Source organism: Oncorhynchus tshawytscha, linkage group LG07 (assembly GCF_018296145.1).
Source record: "Oncorhynchus tshawytscha isolate Ot180627B linkage group LG07, Otsh_v2.0, whole genome shotgun sequence".
Classification (NCBI taxonomy): Eukaryota; Metazoa; Chordata; class Actinopteri; order Salmoniformes; family Salmonidae; genus Oncorhynchus; species Oncorhynchus tshawytscha.
Genome location: NC_056435.1, coordinates 54,829,679 through 54,839,312, shown reverse-complemented (window position 1 = coordinate 54,839,312; position 9,634 = coordinate 54,829,679). Strand labels below are relative to the sequence as shown.

Sequence of the window (9,634 nt, the reverse complement as noted above, 5' to 3'; positions counted from 1 at the left end):
CAATAGCTATTTAATGATTGTCAGCATGGATGTTTTGTTAGGCCGGCAGCTGCGGGCGGGTGGCTGGCTGGTACTGTAACTTATGCTCTAGATAGGGAGGATGATAGCACTCCTCGAAGTGAATGTGAGTGTTGTCGCCACAGCGAGTCTTTGGGGAGGCTGGTCATGCAGAGATAATTCAGGGGTTTCGTTTGGTTATCTGAATCACGTCATGTCACCAAACGAGCTACGCGCGGCCCATAGCTCTTCTATTCAGCATTCTGATTGTGATTCATACATCCGCTAGGCCTCTCTGTAAAGACAAATTAGCTAGGCCTACACATTTAATGGTTAATTAACAATAAACGGGTCTTAAATACATCTGGATTAATGTCTGGTAATATGTTAAGGTGCAGTAAAGATAGACCTGACAAAGCTGCAACTGGCTCAAAACAAAGCAGCTGGCTACATCCCTTTTTGGACTTCTAAATTAATGACATGTATGCATTGATTATTATAATTTATTTTTTAAAGTATTTTGCCCCTCTTTTTCTCCCTGATTTTGTCATATCCCATTTTGATCTTGTCTCATTGCTGTAACTCCCCAACGGGCTCGGCACATACGTCCTCCTAAACATGGCCCGCCAAACCGCTTCTTAACACCCGCATGAATGCTTAACACCATTCACCTGACAACCGAGGGCAGCTTGCAGGCACCTGGCACGCCACAAGGAGTTGCTAGAGCGCAATGAACAAAGTAAAGCCCCCCTGACCAAACCCTCCCATAACCCGGACGCTGCCGGGCCAGTTGCACGCTGCCCTATGGGACTCCTGATCACGGCCTGTTGTGATACAGCCCGGGATCAGACCCGGGTCTGTAGTGGCAGCTCTCGCACTGTGATGCAGTGCCTTAGACCGCTGCTCCACTTGGGAGGCCATACCCATTGATTCTGGAAGAATATTACTTAGAAATGCGTCAACTGTCGTACCCCATCAGAACCCCAAATATACGCTTGTTTACGCCAATGTTTGTTAACAAAGAAAATATAAGCAAACACTATATAGCTTCAAAACATGGTTAAAAGTATAATGTTGATATCATTGATGGTCAATCCTTGCATCCATAGCTCTGTCTGTGACTTTGAGAGTGATGACATTTCTCCAGCTCCATTCCTCAGCTGTTGACCAGGGGTGGGGAGGCCGCTTTGTTACTGTTTCTACTGCTGATTGCTGCTTTAACTGCACACAAAACAAATCAAATCAAATGTATTGGTCACATACACATGGATAGCAGATGTTAATGCGAGTGTAGCGAAATGCTTGTGCTTCTAGTTCCGACAATGCAGTAATAACCAACGAGTAATCTAACTTAACAATTCCTAAACTACTACCTTATACACACAAGTGTAAAGGGATAAAGAATATGTACATAAAGTTATATGAATGAGTGACGGTACAGAACGGTATAGGCAAGATGCAGTAGATGCTATCGAGTACAGTATATACATATGAGATGAGTAATGTAGGGTATGTAAACAAAGTGGCATAGTTTAAAGTGGCTAGTGATACATGTATTACATAAAGATGCAGTAGATGATATAGAGTACAGTATATACATATACATATGAGATGAGTAATGTAGGGTATGTAAACATTATATTAAGTAGCATTGTTTAAAGTGGCTAGTGATATATTGTCCATCAATTTCCATCAATTCCCATTATTAAAGTGGCTGGAGTTGAGTCAGTGAGTTGGCAGCAGCCACTCAATGTTAGTGGTGGCTGTTTAACAGTCTGTTGGCCTTGAGATAGAAGCTGTTTTTCAGTCGGTCCCTGCGTTGATGCACCTGTACTGAACTCGCCTTCTGGATGGTAGCGGGGTGAACAGGCAGTGGCTCGGGTGGTTGATGTCCTTGATGATCTTTATGGCCTTCCTGTGACATCTGGTGGTGTAGGTGTCCTGGAGGGCAGGTAGTTGATGATGGTGATGCGTTGTGCAGACCTCACTACCCTCTGGAGAGCCTTACGGTTGTAAGCGGAGCAGTGCCGTACCAGGCGGTGATACAGCCCGACAGGATGCTCTCGATTGTGCATCTGTAGAAGTTTGTGAGTGCTTTTGGTGACAAGCCAAATTTCTTCAGCCTCCTGAGGTTGAAGAGGTGCTGCTGCGCCTTCTTCATGACGCTGTCTGTGTGGGTGGACCAATTCAGTTTGTCCGTGATGTGTAACTTAAGACTTACTACCCTCTCCACTACTGTCCCATCGATGTGGATAGGGGGGTGCTCCCTCTGCTGTTTCCTGAAGTCCACAATCATCTCCTTTGTTTTGTTGACGTTGAGTGTGAGGTTATTTTCCTGACACCACACTCCGAGTGCCCTCCGGTCCTCCCTGTAGGCCGTCTCGTCATTGTTGGTAATCAAGCATACCACTGTAGTGTCGTCCGTAAACTTGATGATTGAGTTGGAGGTGTGCATGGCCACGCAGTCGTTGGTGAACAGGGAGTACATGAGAGGGCTCAGAACGCACCCTTGTGGGGCCCCAGTGTTGAGGATCAGCGGGGTGGAGATGTTGTTACCTACCCTCACCACCTGGGGGCGGCCCGTCAGGAAGTCCAGTACCCAGTTGCACAGGGCGGGGTCGAGACCCAGGGTATCGAGCTTGATGGCGAATTTGGAGGGTACTATGGTGTTAAATACTGAGCTGTAGTCGATGAACCGCATTCTCACATAGGTATTTCTCTTGTCCAGATGGGTTAGGGCAGTGTGGTTGAGATTGCGTCGTCTGTGGACCTATTTGGGCGGTAAGCAAATTGGAGTGGGTCTAGGGTGTCAGGTATGCTGGAGGTGATATGGTCCTTGACTAGTCTCTCAAAGCACTTCATGATGACAGAAGTGAGTGCTACGGGGCGGTAGTCGTTTAGCTCAGTTACCTTAGCTTTCTTGGGAACAGGGACAATGGTGGCCCTCTTGAAGCATGTGGGAACAGCAGACTGGGATAAGGATTGATTGAATATGTCCGTAAACACACCAGCCAGCTAGTCTGCGCATGCTCTGAGGACGCGGCTGGGGATGCCGTCTGGGCCTGCGGCCTTGCGAGGGTTAACATGTTTAAATGTTTTACTCACGTCGGCTGCAGTGAAGGAGAGTCCGCAGGTTTTGATTGCGGGCCCTGTCAGTGGCACTGTATTGTTCTCAAAGCAGGCAAAAAAAGTTATTTAGTCTGCCTAGGAGCAAGACATCCTGGTCCTTGACGGGGCTGGTTTTCTTTTTGTAATCTGTGATTGACTGTATTCCCTGCCACATACCTCTTGTGTCTGAGCCGTTGAATTGTGACTCTACTTTGTCTCTATACTGAAGCTTAGCTTGTTTTATTGCCTTGCGGAGGGAATAGCTACACTGTTTGTATTTGGTCATTTTTCCGGTCACCTTGCCCTGGTTAAAAGCAATGGTTCGCGCTTTCAGTTTCACACGAATGCTGCTATCAATCCACGGTTTCTGGTTTGGGAATGTTTTAATCGTTGCTATTGGAACGACATCGTCAATGCACCTTCTAATGAACTCGCTCACCGAATCAGCATATTCATCAATGTTGTTGTTGGAAGCAATGCGGAACATATCCCAGTCCACCTGATCGAAGCAGTCTTGAAGCGTGGAATCAGATTGGTCGGACGTTGAACAGACATGAGTATGAATATGGAATATGTACGGCTGTGATTATAATCGAAGAGAATTCCCTTGGTAGATAATGCGGTCGACATGTGATTGTGAGGAATTCTAAGTCAGGTGAACAGAAGGACTTGAGTTCCTGTATGCTGTTGTGATCACACCACGTCTCGTTAATCATAAGGCATACGCCCCCGCCCCTCTTCTTACCAGAAAGATGTTTGTTTCTGTCGGCGCGATACGTGAAGAAACCAGCTGGCTGCACCGATTCCATTAGCGTCTCTCGAGTGAGCCATGTTTCCGTGAAGCAAAGAACGTTACAGTCTCTGATGTCCCTCTGGAATGCTACCCTTGCTCGGATTTCATCAACCTTGTTGTCAAGAGACTGGACATTGGCGGGTAGTATGCTAGGGAGTGGTGCGCGATGTGCCCGTCTCCGGAGCCTGACCAGAAGTCCGCTTCGTTTGCCTCTTTTACGACGTTGTTGTTTTGGGTCGCAGGCTGGGATCCATTCTGTTGTCCTGGGTGAAAGGCAGAACACAGGATCCGCTTCGGGAAAGTCATATTCCTGGTCGTACTGATGGTGAGTTGACGTTGCTCTTATATTCAGTAGTTCTTCCCGACTGTATGTATGAAACCTAAGATTACCTGGGGTACCAATGTAAGAAATAACACGTAAAAAAACTAAATACTGCATAGTTTCCTAGGAACGTGAAGCGAGGCGGACATCTCTGTCGGTGCCAGAAGTATTATTGAGCAAAAATATAAACGCAACATGCAACAATTTCAACAATTTGACTGAGTTACAGTTCATATAAGGAATCAGTCAATTGTAATAAATTCATGAGGCCCTAATCTATGGATTTCACATGACCGGGCAGGGGCGTAGCCATGGGTGGGCCTGGGAGCCAGGCCCACCCACTGGGGAGCCAGGCCCAGCCAATCAGAATAATTTTTTCCCCACAAAACAGCTTTATTACAGACATAAATAGTCCTCAGTTTCATCAGCTGTCTGGGTGGCTGATCTCTGACAATCTCGCAGGTGAAGAAGCCGAATGTGGAGGTCCTGGGCTGGCGTGGTTACAGGTGATCTGCGGTTGTGAGGCCAGTTGGACATACTGCCAAATAAAACGACATTGGAGGCTACTCATGGTAGAGAAATTAACATTAAATACTCTGGTAACAGCTCTTTTGGACATTCCTGCAGTCAGCATGCTAATTGCACGCTCCCTCAATGATCCCTTGAGACATCTACAGTGAGTGAAAAAAGTATTTGATCCCCTGCTGATTTTGTACGTTTGCCCACTGACAAAGAAATGATCAGTCTATAATTTTAATGGTAGGTTTATTTGAACAGTGAGAGACAGAATAACAACAACAAAATCCATAAAAAAACGCATGTCAAAAATGTTATAAATTGATTTGCATTTTAATGAGGGAAATAAGTATTTGACCCCCTCTCAATCAGAAAGATTTCTGGCTCCCAGGTGTCTTTTATATAGGTAACGATCTGAGATTAGGAGCACACTCTTAAAGGGAGTGCTCCTAATCTCAGTTTGTTACCTGTATAAAAGACACCTGTCCACAGAAGCAATCAATCAATCAGATTCCAAACTCTCCACCGTGGCCTAGACCAAAGAGCTCTCCAAGGATGTCAGGGACAAGATTGTAGACCTACACAAGGCTGGAATGGGCTACAAGACCATCGCCAAGCAGCTTGGTGAGAAGGTGACAACAGTTGGTGTGATTATTCGCAAATGGAAGAAACACTAATGAACTTTCAATCTCCCTCGGCCTGGGGCTCCATGCAACATCTCACCTCGTGGAGTTGCAATGATCATGAGAATGGTGAGGAATCAGCCCAGAACTACACGGGAGGATCTTGTCAATGATCTCAAGGCAGCTGGGACCATAGTCACCAATAAAGCAATTGGTAACACACTACTCCGTGAAGGACTGAAATCCTGCAGCGCCCGCAAGGTCCCCTGCTCAAGAAAGCACATATACATGCCCATCTGAAGTTTGCCAATGAACATCTGAATGATTCAGAGGACAACTGGGTGAAAGTGTTGTCAGATGAGACCAAAATGGAGCTCTTTGGCATCAACTCAACTCGCCATGTTTGGAGGAGGAGGAATGCTGCCTATGACCCCAATAACATCATCCCCACCGTCAAACATGGAGGTGGAAACATTATGCTTTGGGGGTGTTTTTCTGCTAAGGGGACAGGACAACTTCACCGCATCAAAGGGACGATGGACGGGGCCATGTACCGTCAAATCTTGGGTGAGAACCTCCTTCCCTCAGCCAGGGCATTGAAAATGGGTCATGGATGGGTATTCCAGCATGACAATGCCCCAAAACACACGGCCAAGGCAACAAAGGAGTGGTTTCAAGAAGAAGCACATTAAGGTCCTGGAGTGGCCTAGCCAATCTTCAGACCGTAATCCCATAGAAAATCTGTGGAGGGAGATGAAAGTTCGAGTTGCCAAACGTCAGCCTCGAAACCTTGATGACTTGGCGAAGACCTGCAAAGAGGAGAGGGACAAAATCCCTCCTGAGATGTGTACAAACCTGGTGGCCAACTACAAGAAACGTCTGACCTCTGTGATTGCCAACAAGGGTTTTGCCACCAAGTACTAAGTCATTATTGCGAGGGGGGTCAAATACTTATTTCCCTCATTAAAATGCAAATCAATTTATAACATTTTTGACATTTTCTGGATTTTTTGGTTGTTATTCTGTCTCTCACTGTTCAAATAAACCTACTATTAAAATTATAGACTGATCATTTCTTTGTCAGTGGGCAAACGTACAAAATCAGCAGGGGATCAAACACTTTTTTCCCTCACTTTATATATATATATATATATCTATATAACTTTTTTTATTTACATTTTTTTATTGTGAATTTAAGGATGTGTTTTATTTTTTACAACCAAGTCTATTTTTTAATGTAAAGGGTTATAGAAGGGTTCAGACACCTTTTTTTGTGATTTCACATGTTTTTGAGAAACTTACCCCAAACAGCAAATTACTTCTGCATCCTCCTTGTGTAGCCAGCCAGTCAGGTCCCGTGACACAAGTCAGCGTTCCATCCATGTCTGTGGCCGTCAGAAGATGTGGAAAACTTCCACTAGGGGCAGCAGTGAGCGTTGTTACGTTCATGTAGGTTTGGCTTTTGCTAAGGCTTTGGGGATGGCAGATGGGCGTTTCAATCTGCCTCAAGTGCTAAAGGTTGCAATAGAAAGTAGTTTTTGTGATTTCTTTTTTAAGCCTGTTCCAAACCTTAACCCTTACCTTAACCATTCAGAGTTAATAATGCCTAACCATAAGATTTGGAGTTAAAGCCTGAACTTAACCCTAACCTTAAAAATGTCCTTTATTTTGACAGTTATCTGTAGCAGCAGGCTACACAATGGAACAGCTGGATAAGGGAAATGGCTAGAGGCGCGCAAAACGGAAATACCATTGGGATAAAGAATGTCACACTTTCATGAGTACAACATCTAAAGACCTGCATCACTATACTAAAAGGATGTATTTGGGTGTTTTTGGAGCCTTTGTTCATGTCTTTTGGGGCCCCTACACAACAAGGATAAGGAAGTGATTTGCTGTTTGGAGTAGGTCTGATCAAAAATGTTAAATCACCAAAAGGTGTCTGGAACCTTCTATAACATGCCATTTACATCAAAAGATTTGGTGGTAAGAATGAAAACATATCCTTTAATGGAGTATCTTATATTGTTCTTGTCTATTACTGTTCTGTACTCTGTCATGTATTTGTACATCTTATGTGGACCCCAGTAAGTGTAGCTGCTGCCTATGAAGTAGTTCATGGGGATCCTAATAAACTAAACTCCCAGCAGGCAGTCTCTGGGACAGCTTAAATACAGCAGCAGAACTGGGCACATGTCATCTGGAACTATAACTAAGACCCCCTTCACATTCACTGACTGACTGGCATACCGACAAATTCCTATTGAATAGAATTACGAAAGGAGCATGGATTTGGACCACAATGGAGATAGCAACATTAGTAGACAGATGTTTCCCTCTATAGCCCTTACAACAGACAGACAGACATATGTTTCCCTCTATAGCCCTTACAACAGACAGACAGACAGACAGATGTTTCCCTCTATAGCCCTTACAACAGACAGATGTTTCCCTCTATAGCCCTTACAACAGACAGACAGACATACAGACAGACAGATGTTTCCCTCTATAGCCCTTACGACAGACAGACAGATGTTTCCCTCTATAGCCCTTACAACAGACAGACAGACAGATGTTTCCCTCTATAGCCCTTACAACAGACAGACAGACAGACAGATGTTTCCCTCTATAGCCCTTACAACAGACAGACAGACAGACAGATGTTTCCCTCTATAGCCCTTACAACAGACAGACAGACAGATGTTTCCCTCTATAGCCCTTACAACAGACAGACAGATGTTTCCCTCTATAGCCCTTACAACAGACAGACAGACAGACAGATGTTTCCCTCTATAGCCCAGATGTTTCCCTTACGACAGACGGACAGACAGATGTTTCCCTCTATAGCCCTTACGACAGACAGACAGACAGACAGATGTTTCCCTCTATAGCCCTTACAACAGACAGACAGACAGAGACAGACAAATGTTTCCCTCTATAGCCCTTACAACAGACAGACAGACAGACAGATGTTTCCCTCTATAGCCCTTACAACAGACAGACAGACAGATGTTTCCCTCTATAGCCCTTACAACAGACAGTTTCCCTCTATAGCCCTTACAACAGACAGAGACAGATGTTTCCCTCTATAGCCCTTACGACAGACGGACAGACAGATGTTTCCCTCTATAGCCCTTACGACAGACAGACAGACAGATGTTTCCCTCTATAGCCCTTACAACAGACAGACAGACAGAGAGACAAATGTTTCCCTCTATAGCCCTTACAACAGATGTTTCCCTCTATAGCCCTTACAACAGACAGACAGACAGATGTTTCCCTCTATAGCCCTTACAACAGACAGACAGACAGATGTTTCCCTCTATAGCCCTTACAACAGACAGACAGACAGATGTTTCCCTCTATAGCCCTTACAACAGACAGACAGACAGATGTTTCCCTCTATAGCCCTTACAACAGACAGACAGACAGACAGATGTTTCCCTCTATAGCCCTTACAACAGACAGACAGACAGACAGATGTTTCCCTCTATAGCCCTTACAACAGACAGACAGACAGACAGATGTTTCCCTCTATAGCCCTTACAACAGACAGACAGACAGATGGAGTTAACATGATAATATCTTTATCTAATAAGATGCCAACATTTTGCTTTTGGTATATTAAGGAAGGATCCTGGTCTGAATTGGGAGTCAGAAAGTAATGGACGAAGGATCCTGGTCTGAACTAACTGAATTACTCAGACATCAGTCCAGTAAAAAAGTCAAGAAGAGGTTTGAGTTCAACATGATGTTCAACATTATGCCTGTAGGCTAGAGAAGATTCTGTCCCCACTAATTTCGCCTGACCACATACATAGCTTCTAGTTTTTTTGCAAACATACATACAGATCCATCAGAATACGATTATATTCCCTGCTTCTCAACTCAACTGATCCTCTGCCATATTATTTTATGAATGAAAGATGCCGGGTTTGAATGGTAGCCAGCCAGGACTGTGAACTGGAGCTGGGCTCTCTTCTAGCTATGGAGAGACCGTCTTTAGTGTGGGGATATGGATCTGTCATCAACCCCTTTATGGATACATTTTGTCAGACCTTCTCTTAGCCTATAGGTCAAGAGGACCCTTTCACATATGAATACACATGCACACAGACACACACACACACACACACACACACACACACACACACACACACACACACACACACACACACACACACACACACACACACACACACACACACACACAAACAATGCCTCATCAAGAAGGGAAATCGAACCCTTGGATTCGGATGTGGTCTGTTTGACGGC

General features: G+C 44.8%; 1 protein-coding gene across 1 annotated transcript in view; it reads left to right on the top strand.

Annotated features, from left to right (window-relative positions):
- LOC112254849 (neurofascin) overlaps window positions 1-9,634 on the top strand; it is a 174,126-nt gene that overhangs the window by 626 nt on the left and 163,866 nt on the right. The window lies entirely within an intron of this gene.